This window comes from Biomphalaria glabrata, chromosome 1 (assembly GCF_947242115.1).
Source record: "Biomphalaria glabrata chromosome 1, xgBioGlab47.1, whole genome shotgun sequence".
Taxonomy (NCBI): Eukaryota; Metazoa; Mollusca; class Gastropoda; family Planorbidae; genus Biomphalaria; species Biomphalaria glabrata.
The window spans coordinates 87,542,641-87,554,943 of record NC_074711.1 but is presented as its reverse complement, the minus strand read 5'-3'; the positions used below and the strand labels follow the sequence as shown (position 1 = coordinate 87,554,943).

The 12,303-nt window shown below is 39.9% G+C and overlaps 1 protein-coding gene across 2 annotated transcripts in view; it reads right to left on the bottom strand.

Moving 5' to 3' along the window:
* Nucleotides 1-12,303, bottom strand: part of LOC106065025 (high affinity cAMP-specific and IBMX-insensitive 3',5'-cyclic phosphodiesterase 8B-like) — a 213,708-nt gene that overhangs the window by 124,735 nt on the left and 76,670 nt on the right. The gene's annotated exons all lie outside the window — the stretch shown is intronic.

Below are 12,303 nucleotides of genomic sequence, written 5' to 3'. Positions count from 1 at the left end.
GGGAAGTGTGTCGTTGGTCTGTTCTGTAGAATACGGCTCGAGGAAAGTTGAGAAGAGATGAATTGCAACGAAGTGAAGAGATGCAGTGCAACGAAGTATAGCTAACTGTAAACTGACAGATATTGTACAGTCTTCTACGCTACATGTTACAGTAATGTTAGAGTTAATAGTCATTAAAGTTATATGAAACTGAAAGTTTAGTCGTCAAGTTCTTTGCTGTGTTTTTATTTGTGTGCCAACTAATACTTCTAGCCAGAAGATTCAGAAATACGTAACAATTGGTGTCAGAAGTGGGATCTTTCTGGCTAGAATGTGTTCCATCAAACTTCTTATTGAACTTGACATGAAAAAACTTAGACAAGAGCTTCGAGAAAGAGGTCTACGGCTTAACGGAAATAAGGAAACGCTAACAGCACGTCTCAGACAAGCCCTGTTGGAGGAAGATGAGAACCCGGACACCTGCCAATTTGAAGTCAAACCTAATATGACGGAGCTCCTGAGAACTTTGCAATACAAAATGAACTCGGTGAAAGAGAGCATTAAGGAGATAGAATCAGAAATCAACACTCGATTTTCTTCATTTAACCATTTGATCAAAGCCATGAATGAAAATGAACAAATAGCTACCACGCCCAACAAGACAGAAGAACAAACAGATACGATAAAAGATCAAACTAGAATCATGATTAATGAGCTGCTGAACACCCAACAGTATCAGATTGAGTCGAAAGATAAAAGAGCTACACCATTGATGAACAGCGAACAATTGTCCAACCAAGAATGTGGCGTTACAGACAATTACGATAGGGATGCTGGTGATGGTTGTGCTGTCTGTGACTGTGATGGCAAACCAAACGAATGTGGCCCACAAGAAATGAAAAGAGACGGTAGCTGTTACTATTTCAACGAAAAGCAGAATGAGACCCCTGAAGAAACAATAGAAGAGACCTATAGTTTGACCGAAGCTTTAGCTACAGATAAACCTGATATGAGTACCTCAACCAGCCAGACAGATCAAGACAACGTTGGGTCTGCGTCCAAGCCTGTTGCTGTGGGCCTTAAAGACTTCTGTCTTCTATCTGCCAATGTCTACGAGAGGAACTCAAAGCTTGATTATTGCACCCATGCGTTTGACAAGAACTGTACGTACGTAGCTATGCAAGAAGACTGTGAATGCCAAGAAACACACCAACAAGCTCTAGACTTAACAGAAGCTTGTTCAGCTGTCAAGGTAGGCGCGAGAAGCCCTGGTGATAGTCAAGGAATTACAATAGAAACTGATGCTGAAGTTGATGGACCTTTGCACGTTGAATGTTATCAACCTGCCCCACAGTCGAGTCCTCCAGACTCGGATGAAGGTGATGACGTGTTTGACAACTTGCCTTCAAGTGGACTTGCAGCTCATTCGCAAAGCACCCATCGAAGAATAATGCTGAAGCAACTTGTTAGATCAACAGTCTTGATGACTACAGCTATGAAATACAATGCCTTCCTATGTGCTAAGTGGCTGCCATCAGCATTGATCGACAAGAAAGCAAGGCAACGACAACGACATCAACGCAACCGAAGAAATATCAAATGGAGGAGGCGGAGAAAGCGACATATGCAGAGTGCAACGTGGATGGCTCCAACAAGATCAAGATACAAACCCACCCCTTCTCCCACTGATAGACCCCCACCTGCATTTATGAAACTCCATAGCCCATGTTGTTAGAAAACAAGCCCACCCCTTCTCCCACTGATAGACCCCCACCTGCATTTATGAAACTCCATAGCCCATGTTGTTAGAAAACAAGCCCACCACTTCTCCCACTGATAAACCCCCACCTGCACTAATGAAACTCCACAGCCCATGTTTTTAGAAAGATTCTGTCCGGGACCACAGACCAAAGAAGAAAGCCTTACGAATCAGTTGAAAGTGTGAAGCCACTAATGAATAATCTAAGAACATTCCTCATCAGAATAGGTTTGATGAAGTATAACAGAGGTTTTAGAAGAACGATAATCAAGTCAGAAGCAAGAAGGACAGAACTAGTGTAAGATGCCAGAACTGTGAAGTGAGTAATCATCTGAGATAGAACTGTACTAATAAAACTGTACGAGAAGATCAATCCAACAGGCATTGTACAAACCCAAAGTCAGTTGCTGTTGTAAGAAGAACATGTGAATATTGCTGTACTGTTATGAACCTGTGTATCTCTGAAGAAGCTCTGTAAAAAGATGCTGGAGAATGTAAAACTCAGCCAGTGGAGCACGAACTCGTTAGAATGCTGATGAATTTTCTCGACAAGAGTGCCCAATGTAGTCATCTGAAGGTCGATGTTTCCATATCAAGATTGATGAAAACATTTGTGAGGAACTGCTGAAAAATGAGGATTTGGCTCCCATTCTTCTATGGAAAGAAGATGGACAACTGCCAGATTGAAAGAACATCTCTGAGAAGGGGGCAACCACCAAAGCTTCCTTCTTGATCGTCGATTGATTTCATCAGTATCGTGATGAAGTAGAATCTGTTCGGGACGAACAGATCTAAGAAGGGGGCAGTGTTACAAATGAACAGTGATAGGTAGAGGTCAACGTATGACCCCGGCGAGATGACACAGCAGCTAGTGTTCCCTGGAATCTACATGTACAAACAAAGACAGGATGTGACGTGTCCACACGTGTTGTTCCAGGGGACGAACAGATCTAAGTAGGGGGACAGTTACTAATGAACAGTGACAGATAAAGGTCACTACGTGTGACCCCGACTTGATGACACTGCAGCGAGTGTTTTCTGGAATCTACGTGTATAAATAAAGACAGGATGTGACGTTTCCTGACATGTTATTCCAGAGAATACTAGGAGTGTTTGTGCAACTTTGGAGAAGCGATTAGGGACTCTATATAAGCCAGAAAGTTAATGTGAAAGGCAGTCGTATGGAGTCGTGAGTGAGCCGTTACAGTCGATACAGACGATGTAAGACGTGGGCGGCTCTGTGGAAGAGAAATGTGTACGACTCGATGCAAGTTAACTAGGGTAGAGTTAACTGGAGTGGACTACTGTCGTTAAAGTCTATACAGCGAACTACAGTGGACTTGAGCCGTTACAGTCGATACAGTCGATGTAAGACGTGTGCGGCTCTGATGTGGTAGACTGGAGTACGACTTGGTTCAGCTTTGGGAGACCTGGAGCGACACTGGGAAGTGTGTCGTTGGTCTGTTCTGTAGAATACGGCTCGAGGAAAGTTGAGAAGAGATGAATTGCAACGAAGTGAAGAGATGCAGTGCAACGAAGTATAGCTAACTGTAAACTGACAGATATTGTACAGTCTTCTACGCTACATGTTACAGTAATGTTAGAGTTAATAGTCATTAAAGTTATATGAAACTGAAAGTTTAGTCGTCAAGTTCTTTGCTGTGTTTTTATTTGTGTGCCAACTAATACTTCTAGCCAGAAGATTCAGAAATACGTAACAGTATAAAGACACTTTCATAGAATATATTGCACTTAAAATCATTATTATCCACAAATAACTCAACCTGAAACTTTAGAGTAGGGCGCCAAACTATATCTTGTTAACTCTTTTTCTCCTAACTGACGATACCAACGTCGATTCCACTAGAATGTGATAAATAATTACGGAGATAAAGAGTTAAACTTATTTACAAATCTAGAAGAGACTATATCAACATAGCGATATGCGTAGGACAAAATGGTTTACTATATCAAAGTGACGTCTCTAAAGTATAAGATAAAAATACATCATTTTAGCAAAACAACAGGTTGGGTTGTTTTGAAAGTAGTTCACTTAAACACTTAATTTGAACACGGGTTGGCGTAAGTTTAAAACCTGGTGAGGTGATTAAATTAAAACATCTCTTCGAAGCATCACGGGAGAAAAACATTGCTTAAACACAAAATTTGTGCGCAGATTTACTTAAATCTTTTACGAGTTTATAAGTACATGTTTTGTATGCAGGCGTTCGACTTTCAGGAAAGAATCGACAGTGTTGTTTACTCAAAGCCATGAATGAACATTTAAAAAAAAAAAAACTTCCGCGCTGAGGTCGGTGGAATCGATTTCGCAAAGGGAATCGCCTGATCGATCCAGCCTTGCGTTTTATTATTGTCTTTACGTCGGATGTAGGAATTCGGTAAAAGCGATTACACAGGAGAAGATAATCGAATGAGGAGAATAAAAGACGGGGAGATAACCGGTTGAAATGATTTATTGTTTTACAGGGGGATTGGAGGGCGTGCTATGCAGCACAAAAAAAAAAGGGGGGGGGGTTGTTGGGGTCGGGTGTTCTTTAATGTACCAGATCTTAGAATTACAATGGGAAAAGGTGTGGGGGGCTGGGGGAGGTGGGGCGCTGAGCTGTGTGAACGAATGGATCAGATAAATGGCAGACGAGATGACAGACGAATTGGAAAAATGACATCTTAAATCAGGGAGGGGGGGGGGGTTTCTTGCATGCTTGCTAATGGCGACCTCCACTACCGAATCCTACACGAAATATAGCAGACGAGAGAAGAGCAGAAATTGCTTGAAAAGGAGACAAGAGCAAGTGTTTAAATAGTAGCAACATCAAGTGAAATTAAACTCTAAACTGGCCCGAGTGGACAAGACAAATCAGATAGGGTATAGTAATAATTTAGAGTGTCCATATTTATAAAGTAAAAGTTTGGAAAGATACAAACACTGAGTCAGAGAGATGCACAGGTCGGTTAAAGATGGTCAGTGAAGACAGAACTAGATGGACACTAAGATAGATAGGCGCACAGGTCGGTTAGAGATGGTCAGTGAAGACAGAACTAGATGGACACTAAGATAGATAGGCGCACAGGTCGGTTAGAGATGGTCAGTGAAGACAGAACTAGATGGACACTAAGATAGATAGGCGCACAGGTCGGTTAGAGATGGTCAGGAAGACAGAACTAGATGGACACTAAGATAGATAGGTGCACAGGTCAGTTAGAGATGGTCAGGAAGACAGAACTAGATGGACACTAAGATAGATAGGTGCACAGGTCAGTTAGAGATGGTCAGAAAGACAGAAATAGATGGACATTCTAAGATAGGTGCACAGGTCAGTTTGAGATCTTCAGTAAGCCAGAAATAGATGGACATTCTAAAATAGGTCAACAGGTCAGTTAGAGATGGTCAGGAAGACATCGATATATAGACATGGACTTGTAAATATTCGAATGCACAGATCTGGAGGAAATAAAATCAGTGGAAAGATTGACAAAAAAAAAGTATATTTTTATGAAAAACAAATGCTTGCATAGTCAATTTTACAAATGAAAAGTTTCGCTTTAAGAAAAGAAAAAAAAAGCCGTTGCATTAGAACTTTGATATGTTTGAAATATCACGATGTATGATCTAGTTTTTGCGATCTAAACGGAACGGACAAAACGAACGGACAGACCACACAAAACTAATAGCAGCTATTTTCCCAGTCAAGAACCGCTAAAAAAGAAAAGTCTGTATACAGAAATATGTAACGATAGTAGAGATTGATGGACATAGATGGACATTAGATATACAAGGATAGACAAGACATAGATGGACATACAGATATGCATGAAACTTCTTTAACTGCATCAGACTTTCATACCATTGCATCAGTTTGTATATAAACACACACGTACACACACACAAACACTCACTCCATAAGAGGGCAGAGCTTGGTTATCAGACAGAAGTAGATGGGCTTACGCTGACAGATGTACCGGCACAAATAAGCGACGATTGAAAACAATTTTAGATAGACCTTTGGCTATTTTTTTTATAACATTTATTTTTACCTTGGTTAATAGCTATTTCAATGAGGGGTTATAGCCCCAATGAAAGAACAAACAAAAAAGTAAAAGAAAAAAAAAGACAGACTTAGATGACGAAAAGAGAATTAAATACAATACTAGCAGACAACGGTTTTGTCTGCGTTGAGGCTGGCAAAATATGTAGGTCACAGCTAGGACTTTGTAGCCAGGTAGAATATTGCACTCCTCCTTAACCTTCGGCTTGAAGTCAAAGTCTTTTTACCAGAGAGAAAGACAGAGTTGATATACAATCGACATGACATTTAAATTTAACGTCGTCTACCGAATGAAGCAGACGACCGCATCCATGCCTGTAAATATTTCTAAGGGTAAAAACAAAGACACCAGTGGAAATGAATATCGTATGGATATGTCACCCCATTTCCCTTGGCATTTGTCATTAACTGGAGGAAATTCCCCATCATTAGTTCACATCTCCTCTCAAAGTACCTCAATCACAAGTAAATGCCAGCTTTGATTATGTCGGCCGACTGTTAGCGGGCTTTCCCCTTTTCACAGACGATGCTAAAAATAGTCTCCCTGTGAACCTTAGGGGGAAAAAAGGAAAAGGAAAAAGAAATATAAAAGGAGCCAGGTCTAAGGATCAATGGGAAATGGAAAAATCGATACGGAAGTAAAGAGACTGGTGATATTTATTTTAAGTAGGTATTGAGCCAGGGGTGACACGGGGGCTAATGCTGTTTCCGGTCTCCTGCCAGCGCCCTGCTGTGACGTAGTCAACCATTAGCGGTGACGTCAGCCTGAGCGCGGATCAACATGGGGAGATTTTAATAGTCGGACGATATACTATGACGTCAAAGTTGGACATGTTGGTGAGTACTAATGTTAGAATTAAATAATCATACATTCATCGACAAACAATTTCATGTACGTATTCATGTGGGCAATTTAGTTGTGCATCTTATTTATAAATTTAAACTCTACTAAGTCATTGGTTTCCTGGCTGACTCAGGCAACTTTATTCCATTCTCTTAAGGCACTGGTGAATAGGGGTATTGAATGAATTCGTTCTAGCATAGGAATAAGAAATGTTCCTTTATCTTTGAATATATCTGCGTATTTCATTAGGTTTTTACAAAGCTTTTATCATCTCACTTTGTCTGTCTGTCTGTCTGTCTGTCTGTATATCTAATAAAAGGTTTGAACATTTTCTTACATTTCCCATTATTAGATCAAGTTGAAACTTTGCACAATTATTCATTGTACCTGAAAAGTCACGAATCAATCAAAAAGATTAACCAATTAGTTGATTAATAATTGGCGATTAATTGTTTTGCTTCATATCGAAATAAGAGAAATAGCTGCTATTTAACGTGACTAGATGCATGACGCATATGAGGTTATCATCTTTTTTTTTTGAAGTAACGTCTGTATTTTTTAAGATAAGATAATGAGAGATGTGGATGTATATATGGATTTAATCCCCATATAACCTTTAACCCAGCGGTTCTCAGCCTTTTAAGCTCGGCGACCCCTTTTTTCAATATACCACTCTGCCGCGACACACCCCCCCTTCCCAAACAGCAATAGAAGAATAGACAACCATCTTTATTTTTGATGGTCTTAGGCGACCCCTGGCAAATCGTCAATCGACCTCCAAGGGGGTCGTGACTCACAGGTTGAGAACCCCTGCTTTAACACGTTTTTTTTCTCCCACTTCCCATTCTCGGATCACGTTAAAATTTTGCATAATTATTCACAGTCGATGGCAATACACGAATAGTTCTAAAAATGTTTAATCAATCAGTACTAAAAAAAAAAATTTATATGGCAGAAAGGGAGCTAAACAATGCCAGTTTCAGATAATAGGCAGTAATTAGCAGTTCTTTCCCTTAGATAAGCTTTGGATGGGTTGAAATAATAAAAATTATTACAGAAAATTAAATTAATTTCTAGTTTAAAGAAAGAAAAATTTTGACTTCATTTTGGATGCCAAGAATGCTAAATTGAACCTCAGTGTTGCCAACTAAATCCCATTAAAAATGAGCTAAAAACCATAAAAGCTTTGAAACCTTTAAGCCGGAGAGCTAAAAAGTCAAACAAAGTTATTAGATAACTTCTTAGAGAAGCTTATCAGCAATTTCATTAGTCTGTACATCGGATAAAATAAAATTGCAAGCTATTTATAGTTTTAACCCATGCATGAAAATGGCTAATAAGCATGGGGTTAGCCCTTGCTGTATGACTAACCTCGCAGAGATAGCAATGGCTGCTGACTCTTTGTTTCAAGATTTGTTTAGGATCAGTTGTAGCCTGTGCCGCGTGACACGGCGTATGTCACAGGCGTCACATGATGGGGCCGTCACGTGACAAGAGCCGTTAAATTTCTCTTCTGTTTCTGGGAGAAGGGAAGAGGTGGGGGGGGGGGTTCTGTCAGAGGATATCTCTTCCCCCCAATCTCATCAAGGGGCATTGTCAATTAACGAAATTCGCTCTCCGACGAGGGAGATAAATGGGCCCTTGGCAGAGGTCCCTCGCAGCAGGCCCACTCTGAGAAGAGATTTGAGTTACTTTAAAAAAAAACAGGTTATGAAATGTCACGTGACCTTCAAGTGTGAGCGATATTAACAACCTAGGTAACTCGATTGTCATAATTGTCAGAGTGCAGAGGCGTAGACTAAAAGTAGGGTGCCTATGACCAAGGTTTTCCAACGACACACTTAAAGGTATACGGATATTTTTTTTTTCAAAATTCTATTACAGCAATACTACAAAGGGTATTATCTACACACTCTGTCTGTCTGGGTGGAATCCTGTCCACTGTCTGGGTGGAATCCTGTCCACTGTCTAGGTGGAATCCTGCCCACTGTCTGGGTGGAATCCTGCCCACTGTCTAGGTGGAATCCTGCCCACTGTCTGGGTGGAATCCTTCCCACTGTCTGGGTGAAATCCTGCCCACTGTCTGGGTGGAATCCTGCCCACTGTCTGTGTGGAATCCTGCCCACTGTCTGGGTGGAATCCTGCCCACTGTCTGGGTGGAATCCTGTACCTGTTATTTCTCCCACTTCCCAATCTCGGATCAAATTAAAACGTTCCACAATTCTTCATTGCCAATGAGAAATAAATGAGTCGTAATTAATTAATTTTAAATAGAGACAATAAGGCCTAATAAGACTAAAGAAAGATAATTAGATCGTCTGTTAAATTTATTTTGTTTAAATAATAGATTTTGAAACTTCTACTTTTATAAGTATTTGGATAGCTCAGTGGCAAACAAGTTGGTCATCTAGAGTGGAGGCTAGAGGTCGAATTCAGACTCGCGCAACATTTCTTTTAAAAATTGATTCTGAAAAGGCAGAACGAAAAGTTTTTTTCAGATATCCCCTCCCCCTAACTGGTCAAAAAGTAATTGGACCATAGCGCAAAAAAAAACCCCCAAAAAAACATTTTTTCCAATATGGCGAATGTTTTCTGTTAGTCTGTGCTCCGCCATCTACCGGTCCCAAGCCTGGGTGAGGAAGGAGGAGGGCTTTCCCCACCCTGTAAAACCACCATTGCTACAGAAACAGCAAATAAACTATTAAAAAATTAATTGCTGGTGTGAGATTCAAAATAATTGATGCTATTTCACTCAATAGAAACTTTAAATAAAAACATTTTATTTGTTATCAATCTACCTTTCCCTTTTATCCCAGTACGCTAAAGTATTACATGGCCAGGAAGCATAAAAACAAAAGTCCCTTTCCAAGAGCAAGGTGGACAGTGGTCATGCATTACATTATAGAGAATTAGGAACACGTTACGTCATTAACTATTAACGCTGGACATCATGTTCTAGACTAGAGGATTGTGGGGCGAAGTCAAAATGGGACTTCAAAAGGGAAGTAGGTCGTGACCCCAACCTGTTATATGTATTCTCTAGCAGCGTGTGGCATGCGCACTGGTCTCGGTGCTCCCGGGTTCGAACCCTTCCCTCCGCCGCCCTGCGGGATGTTTTCGCTAGTAAATACAAATCTTCACTTCCTACATACGAAACAAATGAAACGGAAAGCCAGGTTCAACTTGGTCCCAAGTTTATCGTATAAGATACGGCAACCTATTAGGCAAGAATTGATTTCTTTTTGTTTTTTTTTCTTTTTAATTAAATGTTTGCGTGACCTTGACCTACCAATTCCCACTAAACGTAACACTAATATATGGGAAGTTACAAAGAAGATCTTGTATTTTAAAATAAGCTGCGTCACGCCTGACTGATTTAGTGTATGGTCGAATATGCAAATAAATTGACAAATTCAACATCATGACTTCGATCTCTTTGAAGTGTTCACATGAACCGTGAGACTGAGTCAGACGATAATTACTCCCCCGCCCGCCGCCCCCCTCCCCCACAAAAAAGACTGAAGTGATACAATCACAAATTGGCGCCATTTCGGGGGGCCCTAAGATAGGAGATCCATAAGCTGAGGAAGACCTAAGGCAATACAAAATTAGGGCCCCGCTGAAAGATATATTTATCTTGACCTCAAAAAAAAGAAAACACGGTTAACATAGTCAAATGTGAAAGAAGAGGTGATCGCTTTCAAGTGTACTAAAACACTTTACATGTTTACTGCCTAGTCCAAACCTCCCGCAAGACGACGGGGGAGATGGGAGCGGGCAGGGTTTGAACCCGGGACCATCGATAAATCCAAACGACAGTCCAGCGCGCAAAACGCACGACCAGGAAAATTGTAAGACCAACAAATTAGTATGCGAAAGGTCGTTGACAAGAATTTGTGGAGACCCGTACCGACTTCCCACTTAATGCACTAAATATGATTTAATAAATTTAAAAGCACGTCAAATTGCTAAATAACGTACTAGAATACTTGTAAATGTGTTTTTTTTTTCTTATAATTAATATGCGTATTTTGTTACACTTTTTTAAAAATGTGGAGGTACCATTTAAAGGTGAGGTCTTGGCGCCCGCACAGTCTAACATTGTCGTAAATCCGGCCCTGTAGAGAAAACTGAAAGCTGCATCATTGGTTCTTCGTTGTGAGGTGCCAAGGAGATTTTTTTTTTTTAATTCTGACTTCGAGGGAGAAACATTGTTTTAGCGCTCTTTTTTTTTTTACATAAAATAAAGCCCTGACTAAATTGTGTTCCTAACCTCGCTATCCACATTCATGCCTGTAAATCAGGGGTTCTCAACCTGTGGGTCGCGAGCCCCTTAGGGGGTCGAATGACGATTTGCTAGGGGTCGCCTAAGACCATCGAAAATATGGACAGTTATTGTCTATTCATCTATTGTTGTAGCCTATGTGTGTGTGGGGGGGGGGGGGGTCGCGGCAGAGTTGGGGATTGTAAAAAAGGGGTCACCGAGCTTAAAAGGTTGAAACCGCTGCTGTAAATATTTCTAAGGGTAAAAACAAGGACACCAGAGGAAATAAATATCGTATGGATATGTCACCCAATTTCCCTTGGCATTTGTCATTAACTGGAGGAAATTCCCCATCACTAGGTCACGTCTTCTTTTTCAAGTTCGAAAAATATTTGTGCAGAGATTATTTTAACAGTTTGAATAATTGAAGTATATAATTTAAGGACATGTTGAATTGTCGCAAATGGCTCTCCCTTTCAAAAAGTTTTTATCGTAATCATTTTTGCTGACCAATGGTCGAAAATGTGTTATGGTCTGTGGTGGCTTTGAATAACATTGGCACGCGTCATTTGCAGATGTCGTACAAATGTCGTAAAGAGAAGGCGCTTGATAAACTGAGAATGACGTCATCCTCTTGTAATAGTCACAATTTGTATGTAAAGAAACTTAGAGATATAAAAATTAGCACCAGTTCGTTCGTTCAAGGGTCTTCCTGTAGTCACGTCCGAAAAGTGTTCACTATCGTCTTTAGTTATGTTACAGCTCTCCAGACGTCACCCAAGTGTTACGTCATTGATAATGAAGCAAGGCAACACGAGATTTGCCATCACTACGAGACTATAAACAATGATTCGAGTCGTCACATTTTACTTCTTTTGACACCATTAAACGATAGAACACAATTGAGTCAAGGATTGACAAGATATACAATTCACCCAAAAGACGTAACCCCTCTGTACAACACTTATTGCTTGATAGAAATCATGGGAATAAATTACACTATACTGGCGTTGCAGAAGGGTAGATATAAAATTGTGTCAAAATGAGAGATAAAAGACTTTTTTTTAAAATATCAACTTAAGTCTTTTTTTTTTACAAGATATTTGAATCTAAATTTATAAATATTTATAAATAAATCAGCTATTAAATGATAAATGCATATGAAGCATTATGATACATTTATTTATATATCAATATATACAGTAGTTATTTTTTTTTTGCAACAAAATAGGTGCCGGTGCACAGTGATGGATTACCTAACTTATACAGGAACTACTAATAAATTAATAATAAACGTTAAAATACAAGAAAAGTAAAAAGTAATACTTTTTCCCCCCCCCCGTACCGGTGCGTACCGTCACAAAAAAAAAAAAAGTATATCTATCAGATC